At 41.8% G+C, this 19403-nt stretch overlaps 1 protein-coding gene and 1 non-coding gene across 11 annotated transcripts in view; both read right to left on the bottom strand.

The window, feature by feature from the left end:
• The window catches only part of Phf24 (PHD finger protein 24), a 169286-nt gene that overhangs the window by 15815 nt on the left and 134068 nt on the right, over positions 1-19403 (bottom strand). For 2 of the 10 annotated variants that reach the window (XM_090330156.1, XM_090330163.1), the window contains exons 1-2: positions 7600-7716; positions 6749-6984 (exon numbers count right to left, since the gene is read on the bottom strand). The exons of 4 other annotated variants lie outside the window; for them this stretch is intronic. The gene's annotated coding sequence lies outside the window, so the exon portion shown is untranslated. Of the gene's footprint in view, positions 1-2157; positions 2407-6748; positions 6985-7599; positions 7718-19403 lie in introns of those variants that run through there. 4 more of the 10 variants (XM_090330160.1, XM_090330165.1, XM_090330159.1 and 1 more) reach the window with 4 other exon arrangements.
• LOC150065578 (U6 spliceosomal RNA) lies at positions 11106-11212 on the bottom strand. Its single transcript, XR_016535085.1, has one exon. It is a non-coding gene; the product is annotated as a U6 spliceosomal RNA (small nuclear RNA).

The raw sequence follows: 19403 nt of genomic DNA, 5'->3' as shown, positions 1-19403 counted from the left end.
GCAAGCACTTTATCACTAGGCCAAACTCCCAGTCCCCAAGCTATGCATTTTTTAAAAATGACAACACTTTTTACTCCTGACCACAGGTTCTTTGAGCACTGCTATTCCTTTTGCTCGAGATGCTTCAAGTTTTGGGACCACTTTATACCTCTATGGGTAAAAATATGTAGAGCAGAATCACTAAAAAGGAACTCTCAACATCCAAATAAGGACATCTAGTCATTTTCCATTTGCTATTTATTTTTTGCTTTCCCATCACTTTGATGTTAACTGACATAGTTTTAATTTTACTGCAAAATGTGAAGACACAACAGAATTAAGCCTTAAGTGTGAGACTGAATCCCTTAATGCTTAGTGAAGATGACTGAACCCATATACAAAAGACACCTTGATTAAAAGTGAGTGTGCTGAAAGTGCCAAGATATGCACCTGTGGTATTTGAGAAATTAACACAATCAGCTCTGATTTCTAGAGAAACAAGTGGTGCTGATTAGTGGTGGCTAAAACAATGCCTGGGGAGAAAATACTGGCCTCTCCTGTGCTGAAAGAAGTCCTGAGAAGAAAAGCAAGCTGAAAGGAAATCAAGTTATAAAGATCACACAAATTATTCTTAATGACCACTTCATTGCCCGGTAGGAGGTGGAAACAGGGTTTTCTGTCTCTGTAATGAGAATGAAAACAACATAAAAGATGTTGACCTGAGAATGGTGTGTCGAGAATTTGTGGTATATGGGGAAGGCTTGGGGGGAAAAATACCTTGTGGATAGGAGCAGGTGATAGAAAATAATACTCAAGAAGAATATGGACATCTGACTGTAGGAACTAGAAGAAATGCAAAAACAGCAGCAACCAGAATCTTTGTGTCACTAAGAGAAGGCAATCTAGATGTGTTTGTCAGGCAGTGAGACATACGTGGGCAGCTAGGAATGTGTGTGCAAGACACACCCATTCTCTGTGGAGCACCTGCTTAGAATACAGTGGGCTTAACTGCAAGGGCAAAGTAGTGGGAGTAAGGAGAGGTTTTGCTACCCAGCAAGTGCTGGGGAGAAATAAGGATAGCAAAGGCAGTTAGGGAATCTCTCTTCCCAGGCATCGTCTCTAAAGGTTTGTGGCAGTGGAGAGCCTGAGAAGGAACCCTCCCAGCAGGCAGGATTTCCTCATGCCGCATAATAAATGTAAAGTACATTGACTCACTGGAATCTGATTCTTGATATGGAAATGACAGCTGGTTGAAAGGCTGAAAAGCAACTAAAACAGGTTTTCTGGAGGTTGTGAGGGCTTTCCTAGGCAGGAACATTTCAAAGAAAAACCTCTACATGGAGGAAAGGGGGAAGTGATCAAAAGGAATGGGTTATGCAGGTGGACAAAGGAATCTCAGTTTTTCAATGAGAACAAGAGGGAGAAAAGTGGGGATGGTCCCCGTGGCCTTCCACAGAACATGAGCTCCATGAATCTTTGCTAAATGAATGTTGTAGACGTTGATTGAACATAAAAAGTTAATTTGAAGTCAGTGTCTGTACCTTTTCTCCTCATCGGATTTGGCCAGAGAATTGATCCCACCACATCTCTGGAACTCAATTCTACAAACTATGTGGTCAGCGCATTTCATCTCATCCATCCTGCTTCCCCAGAGGTAAAGCCTGAATGGTGAGTCAGGGCTTGCAAGGTAGCATACAATAACATACACTCACTACAGAGAGAAGCTAATTTGGGAATTCAGCAGTTCCCACAACTACATTGGTATTATCAGAGACCACAGTCCTCTACATTTATGGCTGTGTTCTGTGGACTGCAACCTGGCTTGTAGGAGAAACAAGCCCCAGGGGAACAATCAGGAAGCTTGAAAATGCATTTTCTCTGTCCTGCAATTGAGCTGGAGAAATTCAGTACAAATAAGAAGCATCTGCACATGCAAGTGAAAAATTTCAAGATAAGGAACAACAGGCTACTGGAAGCATGTGTTTAGAGGATCATTTAAAAGCCTTAAGAAAGCCACCACCCACTTCACATAGATGAGCCAGTCACAAGAGTATAGAAAACCAATGGAAGCAAAGTATGTGAAAAATGTACAATGCACAGCACAGACCCAGAGCTCACTCTGAACAAAAGCATCAACTCCAGGACTTCAACAAAAATAATCAAAAAGAATTCCCTTACCCTCTGCTGATCTTTGGGGGAATCCAAACCCCAAGTGGTCCGGTTGTTCTCTGCTCCGTGCTTCACTACAAGTAGCCCTGGAGCCTTCTCCTACTGTTCTGTCACCTGGCAGTAGCCTACAGACTACTGGAGGCTGTAGACTCTGAAGGTGTCTGGGTCTATCTAGTACCTACTCAGTTCTCTCCATTCACCTCTGCTTGTCTAGGAAGAAATAGTCGTTCTAACTGCAGAGGGTTTTCCAGGGAGCAGACAAGTTAAAGATGAAGAGAACTGTCTCCCTGGCCTCAATTCAAGACCATGAGATGTGAGAGAGGTCTTGTGGCTATTTAATAGTTGCTGAAAGCTTACAAGGCACTCATTTGCAGGAGCACAAAATTATGATATGATCTTTAGCCTCTGGGGGACGGGCTGGATCTTCATTGAAAGCTACAGCGATGACTCCCCACAGAAGCAGAGCAACAGTTAAAAAATATCACACCATCCGTGATTGGCTGGTGAGATTGCACTTAGCAGAGCTTTTCCATAAAATGGAGAGACACTCCCTGGTTTTTTGCTCTTAGGTTCTCAAAGCACATATTCCTCCCTCCCCACCCCACCCCCATTTGTGGATTATTACTTTAATTGTCAGCATTTCCTTGTTTGTAGATTTCACAAACCGTGTTGAGTGCAACCTACTATGTGTTAGGCAAAAACCAATTGTTTAATGATGTTGGGAGAATGAACAAATGGAACTTCTCACAGCCTGTGAGAATGCAGTGAGTATATGCATGTGTAGGGGGCATAAGAGTAGGATTTAAAAAAAAGGTGTTGCTGGAGCTAAATTTTGAATATGAGTGGGAGTTACACCAGTAAGGGGAAAAAAAAGCATTCCAGGAAGAGGTAAAAACACACGCCAAGCATGGAGCTATATGGGGACTCCATCATGACTTACCAGCTTGGGTGCCGGATAGAAATAGGCAAGGAAATCTGCTTCACATGTGAATTAGCATGAGCCCAAAGGATTGGCTTGGGATAGTATGTTTAAATTATTTGTTTAAAAGGAAATATTCATTTGACCTTCAGAGAGATTTTAAAAAAACAACCCAAACCTTTAGAGAGTTGGTATCCCTGAGGACAGGAAGAGAGCTTGCCCTGGTAAGTCCCAAACCTGATCGATGAGTACATTGCTTGGTCTTAGAACTCAACAGGACAGTTTTCTCCATAGCCCAAAAGCTAGTAGGTGATAACCATAGTTAATTATTAGGGCAACTCATAAACCTCATAAACAAATGGGTCAGCTAGCTCACTAATACAATTTTAGTGAGAAGGCCACAGTGATATAAACATTTTCTCTCTTTTTTTTTTTGTCCATCATTAGGCTTGAACTCTGGGCCTGGGTGCTTTCCCAACTCAAGGTTACCGCCCTACACCTGGAGCCACAGCACCACATTCTAGTTTTCTAGTGGTTAATTGGAGAGAAGAGTGTCTTGTTCTTTAGTGTCTGGGCTGGCTTTGAACTATGATCCTCAGATCACAGCTCCTGAGTAGCTAGGATTACAGGTGTGAGCCACTGTGCCCAGTTCAAACATTTTCTTAAATAGAGATCATGTATGTTCAAGCTTTGTAAATGTAATGTTATCTGAATACACAGTTGTGGAGCTGGGTACCAATGGCTCATGATTGTAATCCTAGCTAAGATCTGAAGATTGTGGTTCAAAACCAGCCTAGGCAGTAAAGTCTGTGAGACTCTTATCTCCAATTAACCACCAAAAAAGTCCAGTGGTAGTGTTATCCTTGAGCCAAAAAGCTCAGGGATAGTGCCCAGGCCCTGAGTTCAAGTCCCAGGACTAGTAGGTACACACATACACACACATACATATAATGTATATATATATATATTTTTTTTTGCCAGTCCTGGGCTTGAGCTCAGGGCCTGAGCACTGTCCTTGGACTTTCTCAAGGCTAGAGCTCTACCACTTGAGCCTCAGCACCACTTCTGGCATTTTTCTATGTATGTGGTACCGAGAAATAGAACCCAGGTCTTCATGCATGCTAGGCTAGCACTTTAACCACTAGGCCAAACTCCCGGCCCTCACATAATGTATATATTTGTATATAATACAATATTATAGTGTGGTTGCTAGAAGAGGCACAGAAGAGCAGTCATGCGTGTTCTAGTGGTGCCCAGGAACAAGCATTCTCTGCACTGATTGCTGAACTTATTTCATAAAGCTATATTCCACTCCCATACTTTCCTGCCCTTTATAATAAATGACTAAAAAATGTAGACTGATTCTACGTGAACTCCTCAAGGGCAAGAACTCTCACATTTATGTAACATAGTGCTGGCAAATAAACAGCACTTAGTATTTATGTGGGTCTCTGAGGGGGAGGGGAGTGGGGAATTGAGAAAGATGCTATAATGGAAACAATAAACATGCTTCCAACTGTACACTGAAAGTCTAAGTTACTTGGTCCAAAGCTGGTATGCAATTCTGGCTAGAACTTTGTCATTAAAATTGAGGAGTGTAGTAGATAATGGTATTTCCATTAAAAATGAATAAAACAGATTTGAGAAATGAAGATAGCAGAAACCAAACAGCATTATTGGGGAGAAGCAGTTGGGAATGGTAATAGGATTCTGTAGCTAAAGAGATGAAAAACCATTTGCATAAATATGATCCACTTAGGAACAGGTGTACTGGGAAAAAATGCAGTGTCGGAAATGGGCCCAGGAAGACTTTACTGTTCGAGTTTTAGGAAAAGGAAACATGTATTAAAAACAACACGAAGGAGGTGGTGGTAGAGGAGGAGGAGGAAGAGGAAGAAGAGGGGGAGGGAAAGGAGGAAGGGGAGGAAGAGGTGGTGGTGGCAAGAAAGTGGCCAGAAAATGTGAAAAGTCAAAGGTTGATAAATTCAGATAGTAAAGTCCAGACCCAATTACAAACAAACTTCCAGTCTCTTTTCACTTCCCTTTGGAAAAAGCATTGACAAAAAAGGTTAAGGCCACCTGGCAATTTCAAACACATTCTTTAATAATTGGATTTGCAGACTCAGGTTGTAATTATAGGGGAGTGACGAGTTTTGAGATGTAATGTGCATGCGATGCTGGACATCAGGAGATGATACCATGATCTAAAATCTGGGAAGTACTTGGATCAATCAGCAAAAATGTTCAGGATTACCAGGTGGTAAAACTGACCTTAAGGAAAAGGCCAATTTAGGACTAAAACTTCAATGACAAATCTTTAAGATGTAGCAAAGATCATTTTTGCAGGTTTGATTCTTCTGATTTTCCTTTGAAACAATATCTCTATTTTATTCTGCTGAGCTGGATCTGAACTGAAAGGGATGGTAAACAACTTTTTCAGCTAGGAGGTTAACCTATATAAACCTCTTTCAGAATCTACTCCATGGAGCTGGTGCCACGCCCATCCTTTAGGAAGCCATCAAATTAAGAAAAATAAAAAGTCCCTAGCAATCGGTGAACTAGCCTGTTCTGTTTTCTCACTGGTTTGGTCTATCTCCTCACTCTTAACCCCAGGAGCCCAAGAAAACAAGTTTTATTAAAGGAGGATATCACTAGGTTTGGCTGTGTGGAAGGATGGATAAAGGCAAACAAGAAAACTCTTCCATTAGAGTTTTTTTTTTTTAATGGTAAATCTTATTGCTTGGTACTCTAAAGAAGATAGAGTCTGTTCTGGACCCAAGTTACAACCTTGAATTCAGCTGGAAGGAAATGTTGAGGGTGTGGGACTAGGGACACTGCAACATCCAGGAAGAGCCTTTACTCTTCTCACAATGCACTCCTAACATGGCTTCCTGGATGTCACCTTTCTTCCTTTCTTCCCCCTCTCCTACAAAGGCACCATTAGGCAAAAAGGTCCCAAGTGATATTAATGGACCAAAGTTCACTGGTGCTCTCAGTCAGAGGGCCACAAGGTCAGTGTAGATTATGTTTTTTGCAACGTGATGGAGACACTAAAAGTGACTTTCTTTCCTTTCCCTCAAGGGCTCTGCAGCAGAGAAGGTGGCCTCAGGACACTTCATTCTGGGAAGCCTCTCTGTAGTTTCAAGTAGCTAAGTCCTGCCAAAAACCCTATCAGAAGTCTGTCCAAGACTCACCTCTAAGTATGGACCCCTCTGGGGTTTACTTCTACAGTAGGACTGACAATGAAGGAAGGAAGCAGTATGCTGAAATCTGGAGAATCAATGGGAATCTGTTCCTGCAGCAGCCTAATCTCTCCTAGTAAATTGAATTTATCCAGTAGTACAATCATCACATTCGTTGAATATATACTATAGAAAGCCCTAAGCTTGCACACAATTTAACTAACATACACCTTTTTCATCTGTCTTACCCTCATGCTTTTCTCTGTATAACATTTGAAGATTTCATCCTCCCAAGCTTTATGGTTATGGAAAAATTGCCAAATCTCTCTAAATCCTAAGTACTTAATGTTTAGGAGGCTGTTGTGCAGATTATGAGAGGTTTAAACTACCTAGCATAGTGCTTTGCCCATTGGCACTCAAGAATCTCATAGCCTTTTCTCCTTTTTTCAAAAGGCTTTTGGTCCAGACCGTGTCAAAGTCCGTTATTCCTGTTACTGACCTGTTTCTTAGGGTCAAGCCAAGAGCGCAGATGTTCTATCTTGGCTCCAAAGGCCTCACTGGTCCTCCTCTCCCTGGGGTCTTGAGCGCTTGGCGTAGTTTCTGCCTCCACTAAAGTCCAATTTGGAGCCCCGAGGGCTAGTGGGGAGGTGGGCATGGGAAATGAACGAAGGCCACAGCCCCACAGTGCCCCTCCTGGACCATGCTGGTGGGAATCCAATGCAGGCACATTGAGTCCTAGAGGAGGTCAAGGCCAAAATCCTTGGAGATGCGGGGATGTCACTCATGGAGCTCCCTAGCCAGAGGTTCCCGGTGGGCAGTTCTGGGGTACAGTCTAAGGTTAACTCGCAGCCAGGGGCTCCTGGAGAGGAGTGCCACCATTGCTGCAGGGGCCCCTGAGGCTCTCCAAGGGTCACAGACGGACGTGTATGGAGGCAACTCCAGAGCCCACCCTGGTGCTCAGTTAACACAGGTCTCCCCGGGGCCAGTGCACCCCCCATTGTGCCCTCCTCCTAGGGGCGCTTCCACCCACGGTGCCCTTCCTATAGGGGCGCTCTTCCCACGACTCCCTCCCCATAGGGATGCTTCCCCCCCACCCACGGTGTCCTCCCCACAGCAGCAAGTGAGGGCGCCTGGGCGTCTCCACTTCCCACAGGGTCTGCGTGGGGGCGGCTCCCCACGCCGCCCCAGTCACTTTTCCAAGGAGTGGACACCGCGTCACTCGGGGTTCACCCACTCACACGGGGGCCCCCGTGGGGAGCGGCTCCCCAAGCACCTGCGTCCGGAGGCTTGTCCTGGCCCGCAGACCCGCCCCTTAAGATGACTGCTGGGTCCCCGCTGCCCTACGCTTACCGGGACCGTCCGGGTGCGGGACGCGGGTCCGGGTGCGGGACGCGGGTCCTCTGGCCCACGCTGCCCACGTCCGCTCGGGAGCCGACGTGCTGGGCCGAGCGCCGGGAGCGGGCGGCGCGGGCGAGGCGCGGGCTGAGGCGGGGCGCGCGCTCCCGGAGCTCACCCACCCGCCCGCGCGCTGCGGAGCGTGCGCCCGCGCCAGGCGCCCGGGGCCCTCCGGGGGCGCGCGCCCCGCCCCGCTCCGCCACGCCCGCCACGCCCTCCTGCGAGTTGCAGGCCTGCGCCCCAGCGCAGGGCAGGGGTGGGGGGGGGGGGCTCGGAGGGGTCGCGGGGTCGGCGTGGCCAGGCGGCGGCGCTGCGGACCCGACTGAGGTTCCCGGGGCGCTCGCGGGAGCGGCGGGCACTGCGGCGCGGGGACTGCAGCAAGGTCAGGGCCGCCCGGGGGACCCGGCCCGAGGGGCGCTGCGGGGTGCCGCGGGGCGCTGCGGTGGCTCTCCACTCTGGCCCGGACACGAGTGAATGCGGGATTCTGGATGCAGGTGGGCGCCAGCGCGTGACTCCTCGGCCGGACCCTGACAGTGGTCCTTCAGGTCCCAGCAGGCTCGGGAGCCTCGCACGCGCGCACTTACCTTGGCCCTGGCTCCTTCCCGGACCGTCCAGATGGACTCACCAAGTCCCTGGCTGTCCCAGCACTCCCCAGGCGCGGTTTCCTGACACTGTTGGTCTTCCATCTCCAGCAGCAAACCTGTACTGTCATGTAACCCGCTCCCCCACCTCCCCTCCTGCAGCAACCTCATCCCTCAGACCATCCAGACAGCCGGCTTGTCGGCAGGCCATCAGTCCCAGGACTACAGCCTGCATTACAGCAAGCTCCACACTTTGCAAGCAGCAGGAAGACGAAGACAACTGGTAAAGCACCATGTTGTAAGGACAGAAGAGAAGACAGGCACCTATCTCTACCTCACTTAATTACAGTTATATTTCAAAGATAACTTCATTTTCTTGTGCATTCAACTTGCAATAGCACACACATAATTCACACCATTTTTTTTTTTCTTTTGCCAGTCCTGGGGCTTGAACTCAGGGTCTGAGCACTGTCCTTGGGTTTTCCTCAAGGCTAGGGCTCTACCACTTGAGTCACAGCACCACTTCCAGCTTTTTCTGTGTATGTGGTACCAAAGAACTGAACCTGGGGCTTCGTGCATGCTAGGCAAGCACTCTACCACTAGGCCACACTCCTGGCCCACACACCATTATTTTCTGAACATTTGGCCTTTTGTTTTTTCCTGCCTCACATCATTCCAAATATTATGGGGCAATGCAAAAAGGAACTCAGTTTGTCCTTAACTAGTTTTAGTAATAGGGAATATAGGTAAACTTATTATTTATTATTTTTCTTATTTTTGCCAATCTTGGGGCTTGAGCATTGTCCTTGGGTTTTCCTCAAGGCTAGGGCTCTACCACAGTACCACTTCTGGCTTTTCCTGTGTTTGTGGTACCATGGAATCAAACCCAAGGCTTCATGCATGCTACTCGAGCACTCTACCACTCTACCACTCCTGGCTCAATATAGGTAAATTTAATACCCTATATAGGAGCTATTTTAAACACCTTAACTACATTGTCACTTATTTTTACATCCATACCTTTGAGGGACTGCTCTGTTAGTTTCTGTTCTCTGCTGATAAACTGAAGCACAGAAGGGTTTATCAACTTGCCTTAAGTCACATAGCTACAAGGTGATGGAGATGACATTAAAATCCAGGCATTCTGCCTTCAGAGCCCAAGCTCCTAACCACTTTACTGAATTGCCATTGAGAAAGGAGAGGCTCCATTCATCACTCATGATATTCTAAAGTTAATACTTGTTTTCATGAGCCATTATTCTTTCTCTTTGCTTTGTTGTAAAACTTAACAATAAAGAACACACTGAGCTTTCCATGTAGCCTGGGGGTTCCCTAACCTTTGGAATTATATCAGACTAACATTTTCAGAGTTAGCTATTTTTAGCAAGTGCTTTATTGCTAAGCTGTTTCACAGCTCTGTATATTGTATCACTATAGAAATCTCTGTTGATTAATTCCTCTCTTCATTAAAATTAAAGTGCATTGGGCATCTTTAATGTCAGGTATGTCAGTATTGTGTTGAGAATTAAAGGGGTACAAATAAGAGTATGACAATACTCAAGAAGCCATGATGTCAATTACTGGGGCACCCAAATAATCTTTTAAAATCTTAATCACTCTCTTGTATCCCCACCTAAAACATCACAGTCAGAATAGGTTTCCATCCACAGGGGTGGGGAGAGGGATATGGGGGCCAAGACATGAGAAAGGGTATCAATGTTTGTGAAGTAATGCACCTTCTATCTGGTGAATGTAATGTAACCCTTCCAATAATTACAATAAAATATATAAAAAATAAAATACATCACATAGACAAAAAAAGAATAAGTTTCCATCCTTTTAATATAAAGTTAAATTTTAACACTTGAAGACTTGGGGACATGGAAACTATAGCATCTACCCACAGCTGCTAAATCTGAGAAATCAACCCCTTTGTAGTCATTTTTGCCAATTAAACTGTACAAGCATTGGATTTTGTTATTAGTATTAGATATTTGGAAGTCTTAATATGAGATTGTGGTGGTAAAAATCAAGAAATCAGAGCTTTCATGACAGAGTGGAGTGTTTTCTATTGGGAAATCTTTATACTGAGAAGGCCACAGGACTTATTTATATCTACTTATTCTTTCTTTCCTAAAATCTCAGGATGAAGGAAGTCTTATTATATAAATTGTAAACCCTTCAAGTGTACCTTTGATTTTGTTTCCTTTTGTTTATCACTTTGCTTAATCTGTCAGCCTTCTGAGCTCTAGTTTTGCTACTTACTGGGTTGTTTTCCTTCAGTCTATATATAGGATGCATTTTCTTCTATTTTAAACAGCTTTTCTATTGACTAATTGTTTTATTCTATCTACTGCTTGTCAGGGCTTGAAAACCTCCTCGCACCCCAATTTCTGGAATCTTCAATGCATTGGTGTGAGTAGGTAGTTAGGTTGGAAGGAATCTCTACATATGAATGGGTTAATGTCATTATCACGGGAGTATGTTTGTTGTACAAGCAAGTTCATCCAGGCATTATGGCTCACACCTGTGATCTTAGCTACTTGGGAAGTTGAGATCTGAGGATCGCTGTTCAAAGCCAGGCCAAACAGAAAAGTTCATTAAAGTCTTACCTCCAATTGGAGAAAAACTGGTAGTGGTGCTATGGCTCAAAGTGGTATAGTGTTAGTCTGCCACTTGAACCGCAGTGCCACTTCTGGCTTTTTCTGTTTATGTGGTTCTGAGGAATTGAACCCAGGACTTTATACATGCTAGACAAGCACTCTACCACTAAGCCACATTCCCAGCCCAGTGAAATAGAATCTTAATGTTGTCTTTATTTGCATTTCCTTTATGGGACATTGAATACTTCTTCATGTATTTTTATCTGTTTGTATTTTGTCAAATATGGAACGGTTCATGAATTTGCATGGTATCCTTGTGCAGGAGCCATGCGAATCTTCTCTGTGTTGTTCCTATCTTAGTATATGTGTTGCTGAAGAGAGCACTGTATCTATTCTTTTTTTTTTTTTTTTTTTTGCCAGTCCTGGGCTTGGGTTCAGGGCCTGAGCAGTGTCCCTGGATTTTTCTCAAGGCTAGGGCTCTACCACTTGAGCCACAGCACTTCTGGCTTTTTGCTATGTATGTGGTACTGAGGAATAGAACCTGGGTCTTCGTGCATGCTAGGCAAGCACTCTACCACTAGGCCAAACTCTCAGCCCTGTATCTATTCTTTTAAGAATGGCTTGCTTGGGCCAGGAGTGTGGCCTAGTGGTAGAGTGCTTGCCTAGCATGTACAAAGCCCTGAGTTCCAATCCCCGCTACCATTATACACAGAAAAGGTGGAAATGGTGCTGTGGCTCAGGTGATAGAGCGTTAGCCTTAAGAAAACCTAAGGACAGTGCTCAGGCCCTGAGCTCAAGCCCCAGGAATTGTCAAAAAATGGCTTGTTCAATTAGCTTTGCTTACCTATGTATTAACTGTGTATTTGTTATTTTACAATTTAATTTTTTAGTTCTTTGCATATTGTATATTCTGGATAATAATTATTATCTATTGAATAGCTGGAGATATTCTCCCATTCTATGGGTTATTTTTTGATTCTCATTGTTTCTTTTGCTGTACAGACGCTTTATAATTTGATCTCCTTTGTCTATTCTTGTTCTTGTTTTCTATGCTATATTCAGAAAATAATTTCTTGTGTGTCTCTGTCTTCCTGGGTTTTCCCTATGTTTTTTTTCATAGTCATTTTAGATACTTAATCCATTTAGACTTGATTTTTTGTACAGGGTGAGAAAAGCAATCTACTTTCAGTTCCCATACGTAGCTAACCATTTTTCCCCAGCACCATTTGTTGAAAAAGACTGTTTTTTTTCTCCAGTCCATACTTTTGACATCCTTGTCCAAAAATTAGATGATTCTGCTGGGGACTGGTGGCTCACACTCTGTAATCCTAGCTCCTCAGGAGGCTGAGATCTGAGGAGAGAGGTTTGAAGCCAGCTTGAGCAGGAAAGTCCATGACACTCATCTCCAATTAACCATCAAAAAGCTAGAAATGGAACTGTGGCTCAAGTGTTATAGCAAAAGAGCTCTATTTATTGGTAAAGTAAGGTATTATAACCACCCCCAATTTTTGTGTAAGAGCTATTGATATATATCATGAAGTGTTCACTTAATGAACTCAAGTGTGACAACATTTAATTTTTTTTTTTTTGCCAGACTTGGGGTTTGAATTCTGAGCTTGGGGCTTTCTCAAGGCTAGAGCTCTACCACTTGAGCTACAGCACCACTTCCTGCTTTTTCTATGTATGTGGTAACCGAGGAATCGAACCCAGATCTTTTTGCATGCTAGGCAAGCTCTCTATCACTAGGCCAAACTCCTAGCTCCCTTGACAACATTTAATACAAATAAGTTGATGACTGTTATTCTTTTTAATATTGAAGGGACTTTTGTCTCTTCTACTTGTAGCTTAAGACTTACTAAGTTTCAAGAGTCAGAAAAAGATGATAAGTCTTGGAAAGCGACTGAAGATAAGACTGGACAGGAAGAAGAAAGAGCCAAGAAAACAGGAAACCAGGTATTGACAAAGAGTTGGTGGGAAAAGTCAGACTGAATTGGTAACGGGAAGTTCTGGAAGTAATGGGAAATTCTGAGATGTATCTTACCAATATCTAATAGCAGGATAAATGTTCACATTAGATGGAACTCATAGGTACCTAGCAGTCAAAGTTTTCTACGTGCCTGGTAGATTTTTGTGTGAAATGTCTTTCATCAAGATTATAAATGACGGGCTGGGAGTTTGGCCTAGTGGTAGAGTGCTTGCTTAGCATGCACGAAGAACGGGGTTCGATTCCTCGGTACCACATACATAGAAAAAAGCCAGAAGTGGTGCTGTTGCTCAAGTGGTAGAGCTCTAGACTTGAGAAAGCCTAAGGACAGTGTCCAGGCCCTGAGTTCAAGGCCCAGGACTGGCAAAAAAAGATTATAAATTATAATGAAGATTTGGAGACAGAAAGAAAAATACTGAGCCTTTCCTTTACCATACTCTACCTACTTGGGAATTTTTTTTGTTTTTTTCCTTTATTTTATAAATTTTCTTTTTTTTTTGCATTTTTTTATTGTAATTAGTAAAAAGGTTACATGATATTTGCCAGATAGAAGGTGCATTAATTCACGTACATTGATACCCTTTCACATGTCTTGGTACCCATTTCCCGCCCCCCCCACACCCTATTTTATGAATTTTCTTTAGTTATTTTGGATAAAATGTGAAAAGCAAGGAAAGAGGAACTTTCTATCTTCTAGGCTCTGGGTAGTAATTCTAATGAGGAATAAATTCCCCAGAAGCTAAGTATAAAATTATAGACATTTGTGTTCTTTGTGCCTCTATACACATTTTTATCAAATTAGATTGGACTGCCTATGTAAAATGGTATTAGACTTAAGAGCTGGTTGAAATTCCACATGGTAGCTCTTAAAGTATGTGACCACATTGTAATTTTCTGAAAAACAGATATTCATATTCATTCAGTAGTTTTAAAGAACTCTAGTAAATCAAAGAATTATAAATGTTGGTAAGATGACATCTATGGACTTTGAAAATATTTGTTTCATGTAATATAAACAAATTGACCACAAAGGAGGCTGCATAATAGGGTCATAAAGAGTATGGATTCTGGGGAGAGTGAAAGAGAAATTTGTGCTCAGAACACAGAACTGAATTTGGCAGATGTTCTGGGAGATGATTTCTTAATATTTCTGATTCTCCCTTTCTTTTTCAAATGTGAAATGGTATTAAATAAAGGAATGCTTTTAAAGCTCTTAGCATAATACCTGACATAAAGTATGTGCTAAAACATGTCACTTATTGTATTACCTAACATCACAAAATTAATCAAGTTAGAATCCAAATTTTACAAACATTGCTATGTCACTTATATAGGACTATATTTTTTTTCTAGCTGTGGGGCTTGAACTCAGAGCGTGGGCTTTCTCAAGGCTAGCACTCTACCATTTGAGCCACAGCACCATGTCCAGCTTTTTCTATGTATGTAGTACTTTAGTGCCTGGGCTGGCTTTGAACTGCAATCCTCAGATCTCAGAATTGCCGGTGTGAGCCACACTCAGTAGGACTATCTTTAAATGTAGAATTGTAGATACTGTTTAGGATTATATATTAGTTTGGAAAAATGGACTTTTTTATCCATTGGTAACGATTCTTAAAAAAATATCATTCCTCCCTGAGTTCAAGCCAGGACTGGCCAAAAAAGTCATTCTTTGGTCTGCTTTTTCTCTCTGTGAGGCCCCCTTCACTCAGGGCCTGGCTTCTCGCATACAAGAAGATAGAGAGAAAAAGGTTGGTCAGAACGTGGGGAAGTCTCATGATTATGTGATCCCTATTCAGCAGCAGTCTGTGATGGAGAAAAATAGTCCTCTCCTATATTTCATATAAAATCTAGGAGGAAGTGGTTGAACGCAATGGTAATTATTGCAGCCAGAAGAATGGGAATGTATAATTGGCTAGTTCTGGTCTTCTGCTCTATGACAAGAAGTTGGCACTATAATTGACAGCCTCAGGAGAACTATGTGAGCTCTGGAGTTCTCCAAAGAAAGGGCTGCTGTTATTAGAAGAGGGGAAAGCAAGTATGGATAGACTGAAACAACAAACAACAATAACACAAAACAAATCTCTCTGCACTTTCAATTGAACAATCTTCTATTTTAGAACCTGGGGGCTCTTGATTTCTTTTTCTTTGATTCTCTCCCTTATCCATTAGAGAAAATAAATAACTAATTTCCTTCTGAAAATTTCTCATCTTCTTCCTTTATTCTCTTTTTAAAAATTATCTCTAAGGGGCTGGGAGTTTGGCCTAGTGGTAGAATGATTGCCTAGCATGCATGAAGATCTGGGTTTGATTCCTCGGTACCACATACATAGAAAAAAGCCGGAAATGGTGCTGAAGCTTAAGTGGTAGAGCTCTAACCTTGAGAAAGTCCAAGGACAGTGCTCAGGCCCTGAGCTCAAGCCCAGGACTGGCAAAAAAAAATTATCTCTAAGTAGTTGTGCGCGGGAGGTGCCATATAACAAAGCAGCTTATGAATACAGCGTATCTAACTTCCCTTCTACCTACACCTTCCCTTATTTTTCTTCATTTTGTGGTATGTTCAATGAATCCTTGACTATATTCTCCCCTACTTCCCATCTTCATTCATCTACCCCTCTCTCTTTGGCCCTATCCTCCTCTTAGATACATCCCATTTTTTTGTGTTGATCTTGTTGGGCTTTGACCTAATCTTTCTAAAAGATTATGCTACTAGAGCTCTCCACAGAGTCTATTATGCTCCAGTTAATTCATTTGTAACCACTTGGGTCTGGCTCATCCCAGCATGTTAATTTCTAAATTGATAGGTACATTCTATTTACCACAAATGAAGGTAATCAGGAAATCTTTGTTTCTCTTGGTCTTGCTTAGTTTACTTAATATAAGTTTTTGAAGTCTTTTTATTTCCTTATGAATGGTACAATATCATACTATAAATGTTGTTACTTGACTCTTGGTCTTCATGACCTCATACCTATTTGTGTCAATATAATCCAAAAAGGCCTCTATGAGATTATGCCTTGTCTCTATGAGGCAAATTCTTATGAATTGATATATATATATATATATATATATCTTTTAAACAGCCAAACTTACCACCATCATTATAAAATGACAGCATCAGCATTTATTTAATTTTATATTATATGATTTTTTTGTGTATGTGGAGTGGGGGTCATGGGGCTTGAACTCTGGGCCTAGGTGCTGTCCCTGAGCTCTTCATCTCAAAACTACGGTCCTGTGGGTCTGGGTGTTGTCTCTGAGCTCTTCAATTCAAGGCTACCGACCTACCCCTTGAGCCACAGCCCCATTTCCCCTTTTCTAGTGATGAATTGGAGATAAAGAGTCTCATGGGCTTTGTAGTGCCTGGGCTGACTTTGAACCTCGATCCTCAGATCTCAGCCTCCTGAGTAGCTAGGATTACAGATGTCAACTATGGTGCCTGGCTCATTTTATATGATTGTTTTAAAGTATAATTTTATTGCTATGTAAGTAAGGTAATATTTGATTAGCTGTCTCATTCTGTTTTTCTGAACAATGTACCCTTCTTTGCTTTCCCCATGCGGTCCCTGCCCACAAACTTACATAGTGTATTTTCCATATAGTATATACTGAATATCATGTCTACATTTGTTCAGCTTCATCCTTCCCTTTGTGATCCTCCTTTGCCCCCTAAAAGGGAGAAAAACTCAAAGCAAAAACAACTATGACTGTAATATCCAAACTGTTTGGGGGTTCCCCAATCCCCCAGCAGTAGAGTCACCAGCTCTCAGTGAACAGAGCTAGGAGTCAGTTTAATAGCCGTCTAGTGGCTACTCTCCACCTTCAGGCTGAGAGAAGCCCAGACCTTCCATGGGGCTGAACTTAAAGGAGCACACCGCACACAAGTGGTCCTGTCACCAGGAAAATACCACAGGCAGATGGACAAGCAGTTTACGCGTTTTTACAAAAAAATCAAAAACAGAATCAGACAGCTAATCCTGACAGGTTTCTACATGACCACCAACACCAACAAAACCTATAATTCCACTCAATTTTATGTATTTTTACGCTACTGTCACATATTGTCAGTAACTACATTACAAATAGAATGTTTGATCTAGTGGCTTTTGATACTTTAAAATTTTCTTAAAACCTGTAAATAGTACAATCACATATTTGAATGAATATTGAAAGTAAATGTGAAATCTTACTAGAAGAATAGTGGTGATCCAGGAATTAAAATTCTTGGTGAATAGTATAGAAAGAAGCTGTTTACTTCAGAATTGACCATGAAAATGTCTTGGAGGTAGCTCCTAAGTGGTTAAGAACAGTGCGACAACTGGATGCAGGTGGCTCATGCCTGTAATCCTAGCTAATCAGGAGGCTGAGATCTGAAGATCACAGTTGAAAATGGGCTCAGCCAGGAAAGTCCATGAAACTCTTATCTCCAGTTCATCACCAAAAAGCCAGAAGTGGAGCTGTGGCTTAGGTAGTAGAGCACTAGTCTTGAAGAAAAGCTTAGAGATAGCACCTAGATTAGTGAGGCTAACCAGGAACCACTGGCCAATAGTAATAATTATAACTCCAACACCTTAAGCACTTTCTGTATACTAGATATAACCAACCCTTTTTCCATTTTTTTATTAAAGCATTTGTTAACATTGATTTTTACATCATATTTCAAATGTCATGTTTAACAAGTATTTAAGAAGGGAATCTCTGTATATAATCACTGGTACTTAGGTTTTAGAACATAATTAAAATTAAGCATTAATCTATGTAATAAAATATTATGTTATAGAGTATATAGCCCATCATAGATTTTTATTTCTATGTAGTTATGTTTATATCTCTAAGACCATGTCCATAACATTGGATACCCAAATATTGAGTCCTCGCTCTTGTACTGTTTGGATCTAATAGTCACATATTAAGGATATCATGCACCTTTTGTTCCTTTGGTCTTGACTTATCTCACTCAAACATGATTCGCTCTAGCTTCATCCACTTCCCAGCAAATGCCATTATTATATCTTGTCTGTTGGCTTGTAGAATTCCATTGTTTATATATATATATCACTTTTTTGGTATCTATTCATCTGCAGTAGGGCTTGTTTAGCCTTTTACATATATAATTTTATTTAATCCCAAATAATTCTGTAAGGGGCTGGGAATGTGGCTTAGTGGTAGAGTGCTTGCCTAGCATGCATGAGGCCCTGGGGTTCAATTCCTCAGTACTACATAAACAAAAATAATAATAAACAAAAAATCTTGTAAGGATTATTATGCACATCTTATATCTCATACATGATTGGCAACTCTATATTGCTATACTCTGAAATTGCATTTGTAGTAAGGCCATTTTTCCTATGGACTATTCTCAGCCAGTGAGTGATTACTTATGGGGTCAAAGATAATATAGAGAAGAAGGCCAAGTGAAAACTTTGAAACTGTCAAGATAGCAAATAGAAATAATGCTACATCCCCAGATGGATGAATAAATACATACCCCTGAAGGCTTCAACAAGTAGCATCCTCAATTGTGGCTAGCATATTGTGGCTACTGTGCTAGTCAATGAAGATTCATCATTCTTTTCAGTACCATGCCAGTGATTGGCAAGAAGAATAATAAATATTCTGATACATAGCTTATGGCCAGTATATGACAGAAGGATTCCTTTGAGTTCCAGTCAGGAGTAACTTTTATTCATGTGGGAAAACCAAGCATATTTATTTGCAATCTACTACCTATCATAATTTGATGAGATCCTACAGCTTCATACATTGACCCATACATATGTATATGTATATGTACACACACACACACACACACACACACATACACACACACACATATAAAATCTGGTTTCCCCATGGGACTTTAAATCTTCTCTAGTGAGCATTAACATACTTATCACTCCATTAACTTTAATAAATCATCTTAATTGGGTTTGAAAATGTGACGTTCCCCTAGATTTCTTTCCTTTTAATTATTTATTTTATTTTTTATTTTCATGGTAATGTATAGAAGGGTTGCAATTACATTCACCAGATAGTAGGTGCATCATTTCTCACACATTATGCCCCTTCTCATGTTTTCGTTCCCATTTCCCTCCTCCCACCTGCTCCCTATCATCTTGTTTTCTCTCCTTCTCTTTCCTATTTCAAATAAACAAATAAACATATATACAATATCCCCTAGTTTTTTACTAGTATCACAAATGGGTAATCACATTCCTTATCTCTAAATGTGATTCAGGCGTCAGTCCTTTCTTCTATCTGTATTTGTATTCTGTCAGAAGTTTACTTATATAAAAGAGCAAAGAGTAAATATTTTTGGTTTTGCAGGCCATAGGATTTCTTGTAACTCCTCAAGAAGCTATAGACAATGAATATTAGATTGATTATTATCAGAACTAGTACATTTATTTGGTGATGATTATGTCTTATGTTGCTAAATAAACAATAGTTCATAAAGCTGGTATTTCATCATAGTCACCTCTTTAGTCATGTTCCCGTCACTGTGACAAAGTACCTGAGAGAATCAACTTAAAATGAGGATGGTTTATTTGGGCCCACAGTTTATTTAGCCCTATTTCTTTGGGCCTGTGAAGG

The sequence above is a fragment of the Megascapheus bottae genome, chromosome 3 (assembly GCF_031878675.1).
Source record: "Megascapheus bottae isolate mThoBot1 chromosome 3, mThoBot2.hap1, whole genome shotgun sequence".
Taxonomy (NCBI): domain Eukaryota; kingdom Metazoa; phylum Chordata; class Mammalia; order Rodentia; family Geomyidae; genus Megascapheus; species Megascapheus bottae.
The sequence above is the reverse complement of the archived record's forward strand: the minus strand, read 5'-3'. Positions and strand labels throughout refer to the sequence as shown.